Consider the following 21,981-nt stretch of genomic DNA (forward strand, 5'->3'; position numbering starts at 1 on the left):
AATTCACTATATATTAAACAACATGACAAATTATAATTAAATTTGTCTCTATATATCAACAAACATTATTAAAAAAGGACTACACTAACCTTTTCTATAGAAAGAATATTCAAAAAGCCTTCAAATAGGGTATCCAATGATTGAATTTGGTGTTTGCTAGCTTCAAAAAGTCTTCAAATAGTGTTTGCTAACTTCCAACAGCTTGAAGCCCGTGTTTTCTATCAAAACAATAGAATGCACAATAGACAAAAAGCATAATATGGATCAAAAGGGACCCAAACTTTCTTTGTGACCATTTTTTGGTGATTTCACATAGTGTGTATACACTATAGCAAGTATGCACTATAAAGCATGTATGCACTATAAAGCACATATACATCTCTCCCTATCCCACCATCCCCCATCCCCTACTCTCTCTCAGTCTCTCTCCTCTCCCATCCCCTACTCTCTCTTAGTCTCTCTCTCCTCTCCCATCCCTTTCTCTCTCACTCTACCTCTCCTACTCCCTCTCCCATTTCCTACTCTCTCACTCTCTCTCTCATCCCCTACTCTCTTACTCTCTATCCTCTCCCATCCCCTACTCTCTCTTGCTCTCTCTCACCTCTCCCATCCCCTACTCTCTCTCTCACTCTCTCTCCTCTTCCATCTCCTACTCTCTTTCTCTCAATCCTCTTCCATCCCCTACTCTCTCTCACTCTCCCTCTCCCACCGCCAACTCTCTCTCACCCTCTCTCATCTCCCATCCCCTACTCTTTTTCTCATACACTCCCATCCCCCCTGTCCCTCTCTCTCTCTCTCAAGCTACTCTCTCTCTCCCCTCTCCCATCCCACAGTCTCTCTCTCTCCCCTCTCCCAGCCCCTACTCTCTCTCTCTCTACTCTCTCTCCCCTCTCCCATCCCCTACTCTCTCTCTCTCTCGCTCTCCCTCTCCCATTGCCTACTCTCTCTCCCATCCCCTACTCTCTCTCACCCTCTCTCCTCTCCCAACCCCTACTCTCTCTCTCTCTCTCTCTCTCTCTCTCTCTCTCTCTCTCTCCCTCTCCCTCTCCCACCACCTACTCTCTCTCTCTCTCCCATCCCCTACTCTCTCTCACTCTTCCTCTTCTACTCCCTCTCTGACTACCTACTCTCTCACTCTCTGTCCTGCATCCCCTACTTTCTCTCACTCTCTCTCTCCTCTCCCATCCCCTACTCTCTAGATCTCTCACACACACTCCCATCCCCCTTCTCTCTCTCCATCTCCCACTCCCTCTCCCACCACCTACTATCTCTGTCTCCCTCTCTCTCCCTCTCTACTCTCTCTCTCCCGTCCCCTACTCTCACTCTCTCTCTCTCTCCCATCCCTTACTCTCTCCCAACCCCTACTATCACTCTCTCTCTCTCCCATCCTGTACTCATTCTCTACCACCCCCTACTCTCTCTCTCACTCTCACACTCTCTCCCATTCCCTACTCTCTCTCTCCCCTCTCCCATCCCCTACTCTCTCTTTCATAAAAACACACTCCCATCCCCCCCCTCTCTCTCTCTCCTCTCCCATCCCCTACTCTCTAGATCTCTCACACACACTCCCTTCCCCCCTTTCTCTCCCTCTCCCACTCCCTCTCCCACAGCCTACTATCTCTCTCTCACTCTCTCTCCCATCCCATTCTCTCTCTACCACCCTCTACTATCTCTCACTCTCTTACACTCTCTCCCATCCCCTACTCTCTCTCTCTTACACACACTCCCATCCCCCCTCTCTCTCTATCCCATTTTCTACTCTCTCTCTCTCCTCTCCCATCCTCTACTCTCTCTCTTTCACAAACACACACTCTCATCCCCCCTCTCTCTCTCCTCTCCCATCCCCTACTCTCTAGATCGATCACACACAATCCCATCCCCCCTCTCTCTTCCTCTCCCACTCCCTCTCCCATTGCCTACTATCTCTCTCTCTCACTCTCTCCATCTCTACTCTCTCTCTCCCATCCCCTACTCTCACTCTCTCTCTCTCCCATCCCCTACTCTCTCACACACTATCTCCCATCCCCTACTCTCACTCTCTTACCCATCCCATACTCTCTCTGCCACCCCCTACTCTCTCTCATGCTCTCACTTTCTCACATCCCCTACTCTCTCTCTTATACACATTACTATTTCCCCCCTCTCTCTCCCTCTCCCACTCCCTCTCCCATCGCCTACACTCTCTCCCCCATCCCCTACTCTCTCCCCCATCCCCTACTCTCTCTCTCTCTCTCTCTCTCTCTCTCTCTCTCTCTCTCTCTCTCTCTCTCTCTCTCCCCTCTCTCCTCCCCCCCTCTCCCATCCCCTACTCTCTCTTTCACACACCCACACACTCCCATCCCCTACTCTCTAGATCTCTCACACACACTCCCATTCCCCCCTCTCTCTATCTCTCTCGCTCCCTCTCCCACCACCTACTACCTCTCTCTCTCACTCTCTCCCTCTCTACTCTCTCTCTCTCCCATCCCCTACTCTTACTCTCTCTGTCCCATCCCCTACTCTCTCTTTTCCACCCCTACTCTCTCTCACACTCTCTCCCATCTTCTATTCTCTCTCTACCACCCCTACTCTCTCACACTCTCACACTCTCTCCCATCCCCTACTCTCTCTCTTACACACACTCCCATCACCTCTCTCCCTCTCCACTACCTACTCTCTCTCCCCCATCCCCTACTCTCTCTCTCTATCTCTCTCTCCCCTCTCCCATCCCCTACTCTCTCTTTCATACACACACCCATCCCCCCTCTCTCTCTCCTCTCCCATCCCCTACTCTGTCTCTCACTTGCTCTCCCTCTCCCACTCCCTCTCCCACTACCTACTCTCTCTCTCTCTCTCACTCTCCCTCTCTACTCTCTCTCTGCCACCCCCTATTCTCTCTCATATTTTCACACTCTCTCCCATCCCTTACTCTCTCTCTCTCTCACACACACACACACACACATTTCCATCCCCCCTCTCTCTCCCTCTCCCACTCCCTCTCCCACCACCTACTCTCTCTCCCATCCCCTACTCTCTCTCAGGCTACTCTCTCTCCCCCTCTCCCATCCCCTACTCTCTCTCTTTCACACACATGCACTCCTATCCTCCTCTCTCTCTTTCTCTCCCTCTCCCACTCCATCTCCCACTGTCTACTCTCTCTCTCCCATCCTATACTCTCTGTGCCACCCTACTCTCTCTCACACTTACTCTCTCTCCCATCCTGTACTCTCTCTACCACCCCTACTCTCTCTCACTTCCTCTCTCTCCCATCCCCTAATCTCTCTCTCCCCTCTCCCATCCCCTCCTCACACACACACACACACACACACACACCCATCCCCCACCTCTCTCTCTCGCTCTCGCTCTTGCTCTGCCTCTCTTCTTCCCTCTCTATGCATTATTTAGGTCTCAATAGTGTGTGGGCACTAAAGTTCATATGTACTATTAAGAGCCAAATTTAAAAAGCTTTAAATAACATGTGCATGCTATAGTGCACACATGCTATAGAGTTTACTTGTTATTCAAACCTTTGCATTCCACCAAGCCTAAGACTTGGTTTTTCCTTGGGGATCTAACCCAAATGTTTGGAGTCTATAAACTAGTCTAAGATGTGTTTTGCTACAAACATACAAAAGATGATTGATTTTTCTTGTGTGCTCTCCTTCAAGATTCCTTATGGTTGAGCATCGATAAGATTAGGTTACATAACATTATGGGTCTCTGTGTTAGCTATATAACCAAATAATTTATTTTTTATTTGAACTATTTCAAGCCTTTCATCTATAATTTATTTTGAATGTATGTCCATTTTCTGTCAAAAACCAACATGTACTAATTGGGCTATAGATTTTTACTCATTCGTTTAATTTTGCAACAACTTAGTTTTTTAGAAACTAGACTCCATTCTACACACTTTGAAAAAAAGAAGTTTTGATTTTAGATTAGTTTTCAATCATTTCTAGGGGGAGCACATAGATATTTTACATTTTTGAGATGTGTCTAGTTAAAAAATTCATTTAAAAAAATACACATTATAAAATTACCTGAAGAATCTGGGATAAACTACATATTGTTATGTAAATTTTGACCAGAGTGATTAAAGAATTTCAAAAAAAAGTTAAAATTTTAGGGGGGGCACACTTTGTACTGTGTTATTTTTTTGGAATAATCAGTATCACTTTCTGTGGCCCCCTTTTTTGAGGACCTAAAACTAAACCATTTTGAAAAAAAAATTAGTAGTTTAGAAACTAGATTCAGAGGACTACTACTTTTTTTTTTTTTTCATATCTTAAAATTTTGAACGTAACTATCTTCAAATTCTTGTTGAAGTTCAAAAATTGCTGATTTCAGAAAAAAGGTGTCCACTTATACCCCCCTTTTGGCACCACAACTTGGTGCACTTACCTGATAGATCTGTTCCTTCTTTACTCTATACAATTCTGCTAAGGTGTACAAGGGCCTAATTCTTGTCTTTTAATTCCTCTTTCAGTGAAAATTCATTGAATTCATTGGAGATGAATTCATCACCTCTATCTAATCTCAAACATTTCAATTTCTTTCCAATTTATTTTTCTACTATTGCTAGATACCACTTGAATTTTTGAAAAGCTTTTGATTTTTCTTTTAGATACATTATAGTCATCATTCTAGAATAATCATCAACAAAAAGAATGAAAAACTTATCTCCACTATAACTCTCTATTCCAATAGGTCCACATAAGTATGTATGCACAAGCTCTAAGAATTCTTCAAAATGATAGTTCTTTCTTTTGAAACTAGTCTTTCCCATCTTACCAATTTGACAATTCTTGCATAGACCCATATCAGGTTTTCTCAAGCTAGGAATACCTCTTAATCTTCTATGTATTTATCTTAACTAGATTATCAAAGTTTACATGATATAATCTTTTGTGCCATAACTAGATTTATTCTACTTGAGAAATAAAACATAACTTTCACTGAGATCAAGATAAAATAGATTACCTATTTTTTATTTGCTAGATCAACTAGATTTCCTTTTCCATCTAGATTTTGGCCTACCCATTCATAAATTCCACCTTGAATCCAATGTTATTCAATTTTGCTACACTTAGTAGATTATGCTTTAGTCCTTCAACCCAATAAACATTATCACATATAAGTTCATTGGTCAAAGAGATATATCATTTTCCTTTTATGCAACAAGGTTCATTGTTTCCAAATTTCACACTATCAACATCATAATATTCCATGTGTTCAAACTTTATTTTGTCTCCAATTATATGATGTGAGTAGCCACTATCAATAATCCATATATCATTTTTGCTAACATGAGAGATAAGTGCCATTTTATCTTTTTTATCATCAGATTCATCTTTTACAATAATATATACCATTTCATCTTCACTATTATCATAATCTTTAGACATAAAACAAGATTTCTTACATTTCTCCATGTAGTCCTTGTAGTTTTTGAATTTCTTCTCGCCTTTGTAATTATTAATTTTCTTTTCATCCTTGTTTTCTCTATTTGGGAACCTAGCAGCAATGTGACCAACTTCTTCACAAGAAAAATAGATTAGAGGTATCTTACCTTTGTACTTTTCTCTACCTTTAGTATATTTCTTTACAAGTAGGGCTTCAACAACTTCAAGATCACCATTAGAACTTTCTTCTATTTCTTCTTCACTTCCTAATTGATTGGCCTTTGATTTCTTACTCTTTTTCTTAAGTGAAAGTTTGTCTTCAAATGCAGACTCAATACCTTTGGAACTAGGAACATAATTATCATAGTTATCCAATTCAAAAGTTGTCAATCTTCCAAATAAAGCATCCAAAGTTATATTGCTATTTGGATCATCTCTTGAATATCAGACACTCTAATTTCATAAATAGGAAGAAGGATTCTGAGTACCTTGCTTATAATTATTTTATCATCAATGTCTCCTCCAAATGCTTTGATTGCACTCACTTGCTTTGATTCTTTCCACATATTTTGCAATATTTTCATCTCCTCTCATTTTCATCTTATCAAATTGACCTCTGAGACTTCCTACTTTATTACTTCTTACATTTTCATCTCCTCCATAAATGCCTTTCAGTTTGATCCACATTGTATGAGCTATAGTACAGTCTTTTACTTCATCAAATTCAACATAATTAAGAGCAGATGCAATATCAATCATCATGATGCTATGATTTTTCATTTCAATAATGTCTTCAACTGATAATGTTTTAGTGGGAGTTTTGTATCTAGCATCAAGATACTTACAACCTAAATCACTAATAGTTGCTAGATGTAACCTCATAAGTCCTTGCCATGTTGCAAAGTTGTCTCGGTTCAACCTGGGAATCTCTTTTCTGTAAGACATCTTGATCTTTAGCTTAGGTCCTTGAAACATTTTTTGCATGTACCAAAAGCTCTAATACTAATTATTGAAAATATAAGAGGAGTGACTGAGAGGGGAGGGGTAAATTAGTTACCACTAAAATAAATCCCAAATCCCTTAGATGTTAGAACAAAATAAATTTTGAAAACTGAATTTCGCTAATGCTCGACAAATACTTAACATGAAAATCTTAAGATGTTAATTGTGATTAATATTATCTAGTTGCAAAACCATAAGAGAAATAGTATGAACACATTTGACACTAAGATTTAATGTGGAAACCCAATTTGGGAAAAACCACCAATTGCAACTAGTTACTGACTTTCACTCTTCTGAAGTAAGCCTTGTTAGGAACCAACCGTATTAAAAGTTATAAAACACACTATTAGGCGTGACTCTATTAGAGTATTCAATTACCCTATTAGTGGCCTTGTTAGAGATCTTTAGAAAATTGAATAGAAATGCCACCTTGCTAGAGGATTTACAAATAGCTATTAAGCCAACTCTGTTAAGAGATTTAGATCACTACTACAATGGTTATAGAATAGCAATGAGATGACCTAATTTTAGATGCAACTGAATTGCTAATTACAAATCTTAATTTCTATTTGTATACTTGATCCTTCTTGACTGAATATATCTTTTTAGCTCCACAAGGATATTCTTCTTATCCTTCTGATTTGCTTCTTCTTAGCATCTTTCAATTATCTTGCATTCATTTACACATTCTAAATCTCAACTTGACCTTATACTTATATCTTTCATATTGTCAAGTCAACTAGAATACAACTTAGAATAATTAATATTCCTCTTCTTAGTAAGCTAGAACCAAAAAACAAATTAATTGAACTCAATATGTCAAAACAAGAAATCCTTCATTAGTTGACCCTGCTCGGTAGACACTAACTCAAAATGATTTTCTTATGTTAACCAAGTGAATTTGGTGAACATTGCATATACACAAAGTTTCTTTGGTAACTGAGTGAGCTCGGTTAACACTAGTTCCATCCAACATTTCCTTCATTCACTGAGTGAGCTTAGTTAACACTTGTCTTCCATGAAATTTCCTTTGCCACTCGAGTGAACTTGGTAGAAACTATCTTCTGAGCTAGGTAAACTCTAGAATGTTTGGTAGACACAGAAAACTATCATTAATGCCCAAGTGAGATCGACATACACTGACTAGTAATGACATGACAGTTTCTGTAACATCAAAGAAATTACATAATTAATCAATTGTATTCAATAGTTTCTTGGCTAACCTTATTCCTTTTCTTAATTATAGCAACCTCTTGGTTAGAATTATTCTCTTTTATTTTTCCATTCATATCTCTAACATCCTTCCCCATTTTATTCTTCCCACCCACCTCCTCCTTTTAACTATCCTCTAACTCTATCTCCTCATCTTTAGCTTACATATTTCTATCCAACCCTACTTTTGGCTATCCTACTTAACCTCCTATAACCACCATAATTCTCTTCTTTTGAATCAACTAGGTTAACATCACGTGAAGTTTCCATTTTAGGCTTTGTTGTGATATGGGACACTGAGAAACCTTCTTGTTTTTTTTTTAAATTAGCAAAGGGAGTAGAAGAAGGAGATGACTGGGGAGTCAAGGCCACAAAATAACCATTGCCACTAGTGCCACTAGGATTTTGTGGGCACTAGCTATCAATTAAAGTAATACCATGAGGAGGAAAAGGGGATAGGTAAAAATTGTAGAGGAGATAGATTAGACCCTAGTGTAATATTTAATGAATACAAGTAAATTCTTTACCTTTTTTCTTTCTATCCCTAGCCTTTATGATAGTGGCTTACAAGTCACATATCAAAAATAATAAAGTGGATACTTCATCATGATGCCTAAAGTGATTTAAAAGATGAAAATGGTAGCATTAGCAAGCACCAGATCTACCTTTAAGGGTAAGGTACTTCATAAGCACAAGACACACCTCATGTGAGGGCTTAGTAGGATCTTCATAGCTAAACCCACCTCTGAACCTCACAAGCTCTTCATGTTTTTTGAAATATCTATTGACCATAGAAACCTATAGATTTATCATCATTACTTTTTGTAACCTATAGATGTATGCAAAAAAGTAAAGGCCTTCTTTTGAATATTAATTTGTCTTTAATTGAGTTATCTATATAGTTGAAAAATAGCTTCAAGTAACCTAAGGAATAATTCTATTATTCTTTCAAGAGATTTCAAGAGAAAAAATTACATCAAATTCATAGTTGTCTTGTGTAATAATGACACTCAATACTTATAGAACTTATAGACAACAACAACGAACGAAGAGTAGGTGGGGAGGGAAAACAAAAGGAAATCAATAATTTAAATATGTTTAAATAATAATGCATGACAACCATGAAATAATAATGTTATGATGAGTGCATTTAAAGAATTTGAAGTTTTCCAAGATAAGTAAACAAAAATGGATGTGGGGTCAACTAGGTGTTTTGGGAACACACTTTTAGAAAGGACACATGTTAGTTAATCTATATATCCCTACTTATAACCTTAAAAACCTTCATCTTAGAAAGTTTGCAAAATGTCTTCTTAAAAATAATTATTATCTAGCAATAGTAAATGGAAGATATAATGCTCCATTCTATGAAGCTAGACATATTTAAGCATATGATGGTACAATATTAACACTATATAGATTATTCAAAGAAAAACTATGAGCCAAAAGCCTAGTAAAAAATAGGAAGGAGTCTAGATTTCTTTTAACATTGAACTTTTAAAATAGCCCAAAAAATTCTTATAATGTAAGTTTTAATATATACTTATTAGTTATTAATAATAAAATATATAATTTTAACTATATTTAATAAATGATACTAATTATTTGTTAATAAAGATGTAATATATTTAAAATATGAGAATATTTAATCTTGTCATTAGCATATGACATATCAATTAATTCATATTTTATATATTTAAAATAATTTATAATTATTAAATAATATTTGAAATGGTAATTATTTATAACATGAAATATTTTATATAATGCTAAATTGCATTCAATTAATATCAAAAAAATGTTAAGTTGTGGCTACCAGCTGGGCTAGGGCACAATCCCTAGCTTTTGGTTGTTTTTTTCCCTTTAGTAATATTCTTCCCTATTCTTTTTGGATTGTCAGCTGCTGGACAAAGTTTGTGTGGGTTCTGCTTTTTTGAAATCTTATGCAGACAATTTTTTATTGGGGTTTGTTATTGTTTGCATGGCAAGGCCTGAGATTTTTTCTATTTTGGTGAGGATAGATGGTTCTTCTCCAACTGTGCATGCAATGAGATCTAAATCATTTTATTAGGGGAGAGCTTCAAGATGAAAAAATTTAATGGTTTTTTTCTGCATAGCCATGATCGCCCTGTTCTAGTTATTCCTCTAGCAGTTGTAATGGAGGACATTGAATATTGGACCAAGCATGCTTTGATATGCAAATTTCTTGGAATCAAGATTTCCCTATCTACTCTTGAGGCATGGATTCGCCGCTCATGGTAGGTGGAAGGCAATATGGAGATCATGCTGGTAGGGAATAGCTATTTTTTTGTTGTATTCTCTTGCATTTCTGACCACGATTATGTTTTTGAAAGAGGCCCTTATTTCTACAACCATGCAAGGTTATCTGTCAAACCCTAGCATTCATGTTTTAATTTTGCTAAGGATCTCCCTTCAACAATGCTAGTTTGGGTTCGCTTGCCTCACCTTCCCCTGGAATTTTGGTGAGAAGTCATCCTCCGACAAATTGCTACTTTGTTAGGAAAGCAGACTATGATTGTGCATCGATCCCTCGATAAAAAGATTATTTCTTATGCTAGAATTTGTGTTGAGATTAATTTGAATAACCCATTACTAGATTCTTTATAAATTTTTCTTGGGGCTTCTTCCTTGGTGTAGTAGTTAGATTATGAATCCCTCCCTTTCTAATGTCAGATTTGTCATGAGTATGGTCATTTATAATGTCATTGTCCTTGTAACTAGACTTCCAAAGGAGTGGATGGTTCTATGCCTAGCAATGCTGGTGGTTTGGCAGATATTGTAGGGAAAGGACAACATCAGATGGATAATACAACCAAGGGGAAGAATCAGCAAGACACTATAGGAAAGGGAAAGGCTCAAATGTAGGATAAGGATGGATTTACCCCTGCTTCTCCTCGAGCTAAGGGGCATGGTCAGAAGAGGCCTTTGAAAGATAGAATATCTGATTTAGGTTTTAATAACTTTGAGGTGCTAGATAGTATGGTTCTATAGGAGGGTATTCCTCCTATTGTCTCTTCTAACCTAGTTTTCTCAGATGAGGGACTTGTACCTAATGATTCTTATGGGGCATCCCAAGTTATGGTATATCAAAACTATGGAGTCCATGTAGCTCCAATGTCAGATGCCCTGATAACACCTACGGTGTCAAAGGATAATGACATTGTTCTAGCCGAATTGGTTAAGGATGTGCTAGCATTAGGTAAAGGTAAGGAGTCTCCTCTCCCCTTGGGGTTGATGCATAAACCCTTTAAGCAGGTTCTTTACTCCTCTAAGGAGTGGGCACAAAAAAAACCAAGAGAAGATTAAACTCATAGGAGATATATTGATAGAGTTTGGGTCAGTGAAACCATTGGATGCTCATTTTCTCCATTTTACTCAATGATGATTATTCTCTCGTGGAATGTTAGGGGGTTGAATAGCATCCCTAGACAAAAGGCTATTCAGAACCTGGTGGTTGATCATTCTCCTGATGTCTTTTGTATCAAAGAGACTAAGCTCTATGTGAAGTCTATGGTCCAACATGCCTCTAGTATTTGGACTCATGGGAAATGCCAATGTGTTGGGGCTATGGGCAGTGCTAGTGGTTTAGCTATCTTTTAGGATCTAGAGAAAATTTCTCCCCTTGGCTGGGTGTCTTCTCACTCAGCTCTCTCTATGGTGGTTTATGCTTTAGACTCAGGAGAGGTAATCATGATTAATAATGTGTATGTGCCTATTGATTTTGTGGGAAAGGAGGAACTTTTGAGGCATATTCAATATGTTAGAAATTTTCACCCTTTTCATCCTTGGGTGTTAGCAGGGAACTTCAATTCAGTTTTAAGTCTAGAGGAGAAACAAGGTGGTTTGGCTAGATTGGGGCCTTATTCTACTCTTCTTTGGCAACATATATCACTTTTGTATCTCTTTGATATTAAGCCTTCTAATGGTCTCTATACTTGGAATAATCAAAGGACTAGGGTTGATGCTATCTCAGAACATTTGGAGAAATTTCTTGTTTCTTTTTTTTGGGTTAGTGGAACCCTTACTCTATCTTCAGAAATCCGAGATTGGATGGGCTTTGATCATTGGCAAATAAAATTTTTTGATATTGGGGCTTGTATTCCAAAGTGTCCTCCTTTAGAGTTCCAGTTGATGTGGCTTTGTGACTCTTCTCTTTGTGATTTTGTTTTATGTTGGTGGAAAGATGGTACTCCTGCATATGGTACTACTATGTTCTTATTTTCTAAAAGGCTTCACTATGTTAAAAGGAAGCTCAGGATATGGAATAGATAATGTTTTGGGAACCTTTACTCTATGTAGAGGCTTGTTTAGGAAGATCTTGATGTCATCACAAGGCAGACTAGAGATCAAGGTTTCTCAGAGGATCTTGGAAGGGTTGAATCCCTTGCTTCTAGAGCTCTAGAAGAATGATAACTTTGTGAGGAAATTTTTTGGAAGCAAAAGGCTAGAGTTGATCGGCTCCAAGAAGGTGATCAAAACACTACTTTTTTTTCCATAAAATGGTACAATCTCACCAGAATCAAAGCAATATCTCTTCTTTGGTTAATTCTCAAGGTATCCAACTAATGTCCTTGCCATCTTTGTTCCAAGAGGATACTTAGCACTTTTCTACCCTCTTCTTTGAGGACTCTCCTCATGCTAATAATAAAGAAAAAAAAAATTTCTTGTATTCCTTCCCTTATCACTCAAGAAATGAATGATTATCTCATGCAACCAATATCTTTGGAAGAGCTAGAGTAGGCGGTCTTTGGCATGCCTAAGGGGAAGGCTCCTGGTCTAGATGGCTTTCTAGTTGAGTTCTTTTAGGAATTTTGGGACATCATTAATCATGATTTGTTGGAGGTGGTCAAGGAATCCTATTCTAGCAATTAGATGTTTCGAGCATTGAATTCTACTTTCTTGACTCTTATTCCAAAAAGAGAGAGTGCTAATCAATTGGAGTTTTTTAGAGCAAATGCGTTATGTAATGTGGTTTACAAACTTATTACTAAGTTGATTGCTGAGAGAATTAAAAAGTGGCTTCCCATGATTATCTCAAAAGAACAAGGTGGTTTTGTTGCTGGAAGACAAATTTTGGATGGGGTGGTTATTGCTACTGAGGCTATTCACTCTATGGCTACTTCAAGGGAGAGAGCAATGTTTGTTAAGCTAGATATGGTTAAGGCCTATGATAGAGTTAAATGGAGTTTCTTAAGGAGTATTCTTCTTACCTTTGGCTTTAGCTCTGACTGTGTGAGTTGGACTATGAGTTTTGTTAGTTCTGCCTCTTTTTTTGTTCTTCTTAATAGTCAACCTTCTTAGCTATTTGATTCCTTTAGAGGCCTCTGCCAGGGTGACTCTCTCCCCATATCTATTCATCATCATGGTTGAGGGCTTGGGTAGATTCATTAAGTATCAGGTGTCCCAAAATTCTATTCAGGGGTATCAGTGGGGTAATAGTTTACCTACTCTTTCCCACCTTCAATTTGTTGATGATTCTACTCTTGTGGGTCTTGCTAGGATCAAGGAAGCTAAAGCCTTTCAACATACTCTAGATATTTATTTGGAAGCTTCAGGCCAAAAATTTAATGAGCACAAATCTTCCATTATTTTTTTAACACTCCTAATTCTATTCAGCATAGGATTGTTGGTATCCTACGATTTCAGATTAGGTCACTTCCTTTGACTTATCTTGGCATCCTATTGCTATTTCTAGGTAGTCATATCTCTTTTAGCAATAGTTGATTACCAAGCTTTAGGATAAGGTAAATCATTGGACCCATAGATAGATTTCTACTACTACTCGGGTTACTTTTCTTCAATTTGTTATCCAAGCTCTTCCTACTTATAGAAGCATGGTTCAGGCTACTCCTGTTTACTTTCTCAAGGAGTTTGATTATCTTTCTTGGCAATTCCTTTGGAGTGGTAATTTTTGTAGCACTAAATGGAGCTTGATTAGCTAGGAGACTATTTGTAGGCCTAAAAAGGAGGGTGGTCTTAGTCTTCAATTAGCTCTCTTTAGTAGTCAAGCATTGGCTGCTAAGCTTTATTGGCAATGGTGCTTTGGACAACATCAACTTTGGGCTCGTATTATCACCCATAAATATTTTCATGGTGTTGATCCTTGCTCTATTTTTGCACTTCCTCTTGAAGGGCATGGCTCAAGGGTCTAGCATACTCTGAAGATTGGTACTGTGTTAGTCAAGAGAGGTCTATTCTGGATATGTAAGGGAGGTTCTGAGGCTTTGTTTTGGTATAATGCTTGGGATAGATTCCCATCCATATTATCCATGTACCCTCATCTTAAGAATCTTTGTGATTCTTTTCATATTGCTGGATGGGATAAAGTGGCTCATTACAAGACTCCTTATCAATTGGGACCTGTTGTTGGTTACTGATAGAAGCACTCTTCTGATTGGCCTCCTAGAGGCACAAGCGTGGATTGTCAAGAGCTTTCTCAAATTCTGGCCTTTAGAGAGTGTTCCTCTTTGCTAGGTCTAGATGTTTTAGCTTGGGGAGGTACCTTATCTAGTAAATATCATGTCTCTTCTAGTTATCAAGATATAACTAGAAAATTATTTGGGGATGTTAAGGTCCCTTGGTCAAAGAAAGTTTGGAATAAATGTTCTTTGTCCAAGTGTAATTTTTTCATGTGGCTAGTGGCTCACAATCATTGTCTTACGTGGGATAATCTTTGTAAACATGGATTTCAAGGCCCCTCTTATTGTGTTTTGTGTGTTAATGGGGAGGAGTATGTCTCCCATCTGTTCTTCCATTGCTCATTTTCTACTCAGCTATGGCACCTTTGGTGGAGTGCTTGGGATTGCTCTTATAGGCATGCTTCCTCTTTGCTTGAGTTTTGGCTCGCTTGGGCAATGCTCCCTCCAAGTCTTCTCCTCTCCATGCTACTTGGATTGCTGGCCCATTGTTCATACTCTAGCATATATGGTTGGAGAGGAATCATCGAATCTTCTAAGATGTTCAGCTTGGTGTTATGCATATTTGGTGGAAGATCTCACATTCTCTTCAGGAAACTATTCAAGTGAAGTGTGTGCTACATGGGGGTATAGATCTGGTTGATCTTGCTATATGCAATCACCTCAATTTTCATCTTTAGGATGGGGTTATAGCTCAAAGATATCCAATAGTGACAACGAAACCTTGGTATTAGAGGAAAGGTTGTGTGAATCGGGATGGGCATTAGACTCCTCCTCCCCATGGAGTTCTGAAAATTAACACAGATAGTTCTTCCTGAGCGAATCTAGGCCCTGTTGGTATTGGGGGAGTGGTTCATTGTAGTTCATTGTCAGTACATAAGGGTGATTACACTAACAATCTCATAGAGGCTCAGGCTATTTTATAGGCTGTGGAACAATGTTTCATGCGGGGATGGAGCAAGATTATCTGTGAGTCTGATTCCCAAGTGGTGGTGAACTTGCTTTCCTCGCAAGAGCTTGAGGATGCTAGTTTGTAGCTGGCCACTATTGTTAATCAGATTATTCTCTTTTGTACCTCTTTTGAGTTCATTAGATTTACTTACTTTCCTCATGAATGGAATAGAGCTACTGATTGTTTAGTCAAATGGGCTTCTAATCATGCTTTAGGCTGGAATATTATGGATTGGGGGAAACTTCCCTTTAAGATGGTGCAAGAATTTGATGAACTTGTGGCTTAGGATAGAGCTCCTTGTTGAGCTCTCCTTGTTGTATTTATTTCTATCTTAATAAATTTTTACCCCTTTTTTTCAATTAATAGCATATAATAATCTCATAATCTCTAGAGAGCCACAATATAGAAGAGTATGGTGGAGTCAAAATTAAGAAGTTTAGAATTATTAGAAAGTTGTATTCTGTTTTGGGCACTTTCTTTTAATTGCATTTCTATAATTTCTTGAAATTTATACAAACTTGCACCTATTGTATACCATTAACATTCAAATATTTGCTAAGAAGAATATCTGTGATTTCTTTACCATGATTATTAAAGACATTTCCAAATTGTATGAAATGATTTTTTAAGTTGAAGACATAAATGTGGAAGAATCAATAGAATGTATGAGCTGTGTCATATGTATTTTCTCTTCGTAAAGAGATGGTTGGTGGCTGTAAAACCAAGCAAAAAGATATACAAATGCCATTGGTGGCTATAAAATCAGACTCAAAAATCTTTATCAACACTTCCTCAGCTTGTCCTAGAGCAAGAGATTTCAACAGAGACATACATGCCGCATTGAAAGCATTTTTCAAAATGTGATGATTGATCATATAATTTAAGGGGGAGAGTTCAATCATGAGTGATTCAATTGCTACACATGAAGCCATTCAAGCTATTCATTTTAGACTTTTTATGTGATAGTTTCACAATCTTCATTTAAAAAAAACCTTTTTGTGATAATATATAATTTAAATTATCAAATGATTATGTTTAGATGATATTTCAATTTTTTTAATGATGAAATTTATATAATATGTTATTGATCAAGATTTAGTACAAGTTATGTTAATGTAAAATAAAATTTGATACTGTAAGATTGAATAGTTTGTCAATGATAAAATCAATTTAGATGTAATTTTTAATTTTTGTGTAAACAAATAGAATGTATAATGTACTCATTCATTATATGAGTCCATATCATTATTAAGGGTATTTTTAATTTATCACAATCATGTTATCAAAATTATAAAGTATTTTTTAATTTTTAATTTCTTTATTTAGTATAGAGCTATTGTACTTATGTTGTCATAATAAGAAGTGGGGAACTAATTAATTTGAGAATGTTCTATTCAAGATTTTTTTTTAAATGAGATCATAAAGAAATGAGATCATAAATGAGATATTTTGATTTTTTTAATGATGAAATTTATATAATATGTTATTGATCAAGATTTAGTACAAGTTATGTTAATGTAAAATAAAATTTGATACTATAAGATTGAATAGTTTGTCAATGATAAAATCAATTTAGATGTAATTTTTAATTTTTGTGTAAACAAATAGAATGTATAATGTACTCATTCATTATATGAGTCCATATCATTATTAAGGGTATTTTTAATTTATCACAATCATGTTATCAAAATTATAAGTATTTTTTAATTTTTAATTTCTTTATTTAGTATAGAGCTATTGTACTTATGTTGTCATAATAAGAAGTGGGGAACTAATTAATTTGAGAATGTTCTATTCAAGATTTTTTTTTAAATGAGATCATAAAGAAAAAATATTACAAATCACACAACACAATTTTTTTCTTAAAAAAAGATTTAGTAAGGTTTAGTGAAAAATGTACTAGTTAGAAGTGTTTCTTTTACATACATAACTTCTAATTTTCTCAATAAAGAGGATCTAGAGGCTATGTTGAACTGTGATACCCAATAATAAAAACCAATACCATCTCATGTTAGGTCTCCAGACTTTTCCCTTAGGTTTCATCCTAGGGGTATAAATGATCAAAGATTCATAATAAATTTTATGAATTCAAATGTCTACTTTAAAGTTCACTAAGAATATGGCACGAAGCCTAAAACAGCCTAAAACCCACTTTAACTACCACTAGTTGTCACTTTATCGTAATCTATTTCTCTTAAATTTAATTGGAATATTTTCTTAAGTTTAAAAATAGTATCTTCCCAAAGCACATGGTTGAGCCTACCTCAATTTTCATGTTTATTTCAGTTTTCTTGCCAAACTTCGAATGGTTTAGTTTAGTCTCTTTTATAGACACTAAACATAACATTATATTTTACAATATATATTTAGTGGTTATTATCAATATATGATATATATAATTTAAATTATTTATTAAATATTTAAACTATTCAATAATAAAATGAATTAAAAAAATTGCTTAGATATCATTAAATATTTAATATAATATTAAATTATATTTATGTAATATTATAGAATAAAATCTACAATCTATAGAAAACTAAAATGAACTAAGAGAGAGTGGGAAGGTAAAGTAAGACCAAATTTATAATTATTAAATAAGATTTATATTAATTTAAATATAATATTTAAGTAGTAGTGTATGAAAACTAGTAGGAAGAGGGCCCTAAACACCATCTTTGCTTTGGGTCATTACAGCCAAGCTACATAGAAGCACTCTAACTCTAGTAGTTATAGTCCCACCCAAGAAAAACCATAATAGATTCAGAATAAAAAAAGTTTGACTAGTAATCTAAAAATGAAAAGTTTAGATTGGTAATAACAAAAGTCTGACAAGCTATTGGAAATGAAAATTGAGGTGGCTTCATTTGAAATGGTACCCACTAATCAATGCTTAGTGTGTGCCCATTTCAGCCCAACCTAATTTTCATAAATATGACCTGTTACTTTAACATAAGCTATTTTGGGAAACTAATATGGCTTCATTTGAAATGGTACCCACTAATCAATCCTTAGCGTGTGCCCATTTCAGCCCAACCTGATTTTCATAAATATGACCTGTCACTTTAACATAAGCTATTTTGGGAAACTAAATATTCAAACTATTGACCAAGATAAGTGCCTAGTCATAAGATGTTATAATATTAAGACTCTATAGGCTATCCAAAGAAAAATACTAAATTCAATGTCAAATTTTGATTGAAAATAAGGAGGGCTCAAAAAATTTCATGCGGAACTTTTAAAATGCTCAACCATTCATTATAATACAAGTTTTAATTCTGTTTAACCAAAGGGGTTGGTGAGGTGGTCTATTCAAGGTACCTAAGAAAGAGTGGATGACTTCTATGAAAGAATCTGAAAATTCAAGGTTCATCCAGGATATAAAGAGAATGAAAACTAGCTGGAATAACATTATGAATGAAGAGGGAGAAGGAAATATTAGTAAGAAGCCTTAAACTAAGTGGCTCACTCTTGGTATTGGGCCATTTAGAGAGGATGTCTTAGGGCCAAGAAAAGATCTATATGACAAGGGTAAAGTAATGGATGAAGAGAAGAAAGGTGATTCTAGTTGGCTTACACTCAAAATTGGCTCTTGCATTGAGGATGAATCAAGAATGATCGTGCATGTCATGGACAAAGCTGAGGGTTTTTCATGTAGGGAAAATGGATCCAACAAAGAGGTAAAATTCCAAGAAGACTCAACTTTTGTAGGTCAAATTGAAGAGGACATCTTGAACATTATATTTTGCAAGCTTCCTCTTCCTACTTTATTCCAATCTCAAGTTGTTTGTATTTCATGGAGAACTTTTATTTCTACCTTTGTTGAGTTTCACAACATGTGGGAGCAGAGCAATAAGAAAATGTGGTTGGTGATGGCTCTTCATGATGATAGAGACGAGGCTGCTATAGGGCTTGCTTTCTATGATGTCAGTGGAAGTACTTGGTGTAAAAAGATGCTTAATAATGAGGGTAGAGGTTGGAATTCTAATTGGAATCTCAGAGATGGAGATGGGGGCCTTCTCATTTTTATTAGCTGGAATGGATTCTTTAAAGTGATCAATAAAACATTTTTATCATGCATGCATAATCCATTAGACCATACAATCACTTAAACTTGTAGGCTACTATCAAATCAACTTTGCAAAAATGTAAGAATGAAAAATAACATATTCAATAACACATTTGACACAATGATTTAATATGGAAACCCAATTTGGGAAAACCACCAATAACATGCTACTCATTCTCACTCTTCTAAAGTGATGCCTTGTGAAAGGTCAACCCTGTTAAAGGTTACAATGCAAACTTTTAAATGTGATCTGATTAAAGCATTTCAATCACCCTATTAGGACTGAGCCTTGTTAGAGGACTTTATATCATTCACTTAGAACGTCACCTAGTTAAAGGATTTACAAATGACTGTTAGGTCAACCTTAATCCAAAGAATCTACCCTAGACTAGTACAATAATTAGAAAGTAATAGTAAGGCTTGATCTGATAACAACTTATAACATACTTGTAGATTACAGATCTATATTTTCAATCATCCATTTTTCTTGGCTTTCACACACTTCAACTTTGATAGCTTTTTCACCCTTCAAGAATCTATACCCTTAAGCCTTCTTGCTTTGTTTTCCAATAGCATTCTCTTCTCTTAGGTCACTAAATGAAGCAATACCCTGGACTCTTTGTCTTCCTTAGGTTCTTGCACATGACAATCTTTGCTTCTGACCAACCATCTCTATAAATAGAAAACTAAGATCATTTGTTGTTCAACCTTCCTCATCCATTTTAGGGTTAGGTTGGATTAGGTAGGATTCAATAAATCTACCTACCTTTTCATTTTATTCCCTTAGAAACTTCTCCTTCATTCCTCTTTGAATTTTTCTCAAAATGGTTCATCTTGATTTCTGTGCCACCAACTCACCAAGCTTATCTTCCACGTGGTTCACAATCCAATAGATCAAACCCTTCAACTCAGATTCATTTAATTCACGATCTTTCTCATATTGCTTACACTCGGCATTAACTTGCTTCTAATGCTCAACACATACTGTGTTACTTGACATCCACTATGAAAACACTTAGCACAAACTAAAGTTTACTGGTGCTCGACATCAACTAAACTTTACTTAGCTTACTTAGCTTACACTGTATCACTTAGCATATAATAAATTTTGACTTTTCTTAGCTCCAACTAATTTTCTACTTATCTTACACTAAATTTTCTCGGCACCTACTGTGCAGATTGTTAAGCTTGGCAGACACAATTCATTTTACTTATTCTTCTAAACTTAGCCAATGTATCCATCCTTTGCAACCTTAAGTAGATAATCAATGCACTATATTATCACTATCTTAACTGATCTTTGTAGTCATTTTCCATATCATAACTCAACTTTTCCTCTATGTTCTCTTGTTACCTCAACTGATCAAATCCTCTTCAGCAATCAAATAAATGATAGTGCTTAAATCATATAAGCAATTATCTTACCAGCAAGTAGCATGTTTGACTTCAATGACAAGATAATGATTGAAACACATTTTCATACTTGTATCAATATGTTTTCAACAATCTCCCTCTTCGACATTAATAGAAAACCAAATTTAATCAGTACAACCAAAAATAATATAAAAAAGAAAATAATTTCTTGTAAATTAAAATCTCTCCCTCTATCAGCAACTTTCATCTTTTGAATAGGTTAGAAAATTTTGTTCTAACTTTCATCTTCTGAATAGGTTACAAAATTCTGTTATAATTAATAGACAATCAATCAATTTGTCCTTATGGCTTCCTTTGGATCACTTCTTATAACTCCCTTAATATTAGCTTCCTCTGACTAGGTATTCCATATGTCTTCTATATCTTCTTTCTGCCTTTCTTTTTGCTTGTCTCTCTCAGGATTTCTCCGTCTTTGACAAAAATGTCAAAGACTTGTCATCTTAATATGCAAATATGAACATTTTCATGTTCTCTCTTTGTTACCTAGCTTGTGACTAATTTATAGCTCTAGTTCTTTGATTACTTTAGGTAGCTCCTAAAGTGAGATCTATTGCATCAATGTGTAACATATTTCAATCATCTTGTTTGATGTACGACACTTGTCAATACAAAAATATCTTTTGAAAGCCATAGATCTGAAAACTGATGCCAAATCTCTCAAGAACAAAACAAGGCCATGAAGATTTAGAGCTTTAATACCATGTTGGAGTTGATGAAAGATCAACCCTATAGCTCCCAAGAATCATCTACATACAAACACTTGTCACAGAAGAGAGAAGAAAAAAGCTATGGAAGCTAGAATTATCAGATCCATAGATGAGACATTCTTGATGAGCAAAAATAGGGATTGATATCATCAAAAGTGAATCAATAAATTACAAAGAGATTAATCCTTATAAAAGGAGATCAAAAACCTAACAAGGTAAACCTAGGTTGCATGATAATAATTAAAAAAAGAATTAATTAATATATACCTAAAGTTTAGCTTAAGTAAAATAGAGATAATAAGTGACTGAATAGCTAAATCAATATGATATAATTAATAAGAAAATACTTTATTACTCTAATAGATGCCTTATGCTTGAACTATAGGGAGATTAATGTATGGCATTGTATGTACTATTCTAGATATTGTACATGTATTGGGAGTTGTTAGCAAATATATGAGTCGTCCTAGAACTAAGAATTGGAATGCAGTTAAACAAATTCTTAGGTATATAAGAGGAACATCTAGTAAGTGTTCACATTTTAGGGGCTCTACTACTCATTTGTAAGGCTGCATTGACTCAGATTTGGCAGGAGATATTGATACTAGGAAAAGTACTAATGGTTATATATTTACTCTTGGTGGGACAGTAGTGAGTTGGATTTCTTGGTTGCAGAAAGTTAATGCTTTATCCACCATAGAGGCAAACTATGTTGCTACTACAAAGGCAGCCAAGGAGATGATATAACTTCAATTATTCATGGAAGATTTGGGGAACCCTTAAA

This window comes from Cupressus sempervirens, chromosome 10 (genome assembly GCF_028749045.1).
Source record: "Cupressus sempervirens isolate cs-2001-9-10 chromosome 10, ASM2874904v1, whole genome shotgun sequence".
Classification (NCBI taxonomy): Eukaryota; Viridiplantae; Streptophyta; class Pinopsida; order Cupressales; family Cupressaceae; genus Cupressus; species Cupressus sempervirens.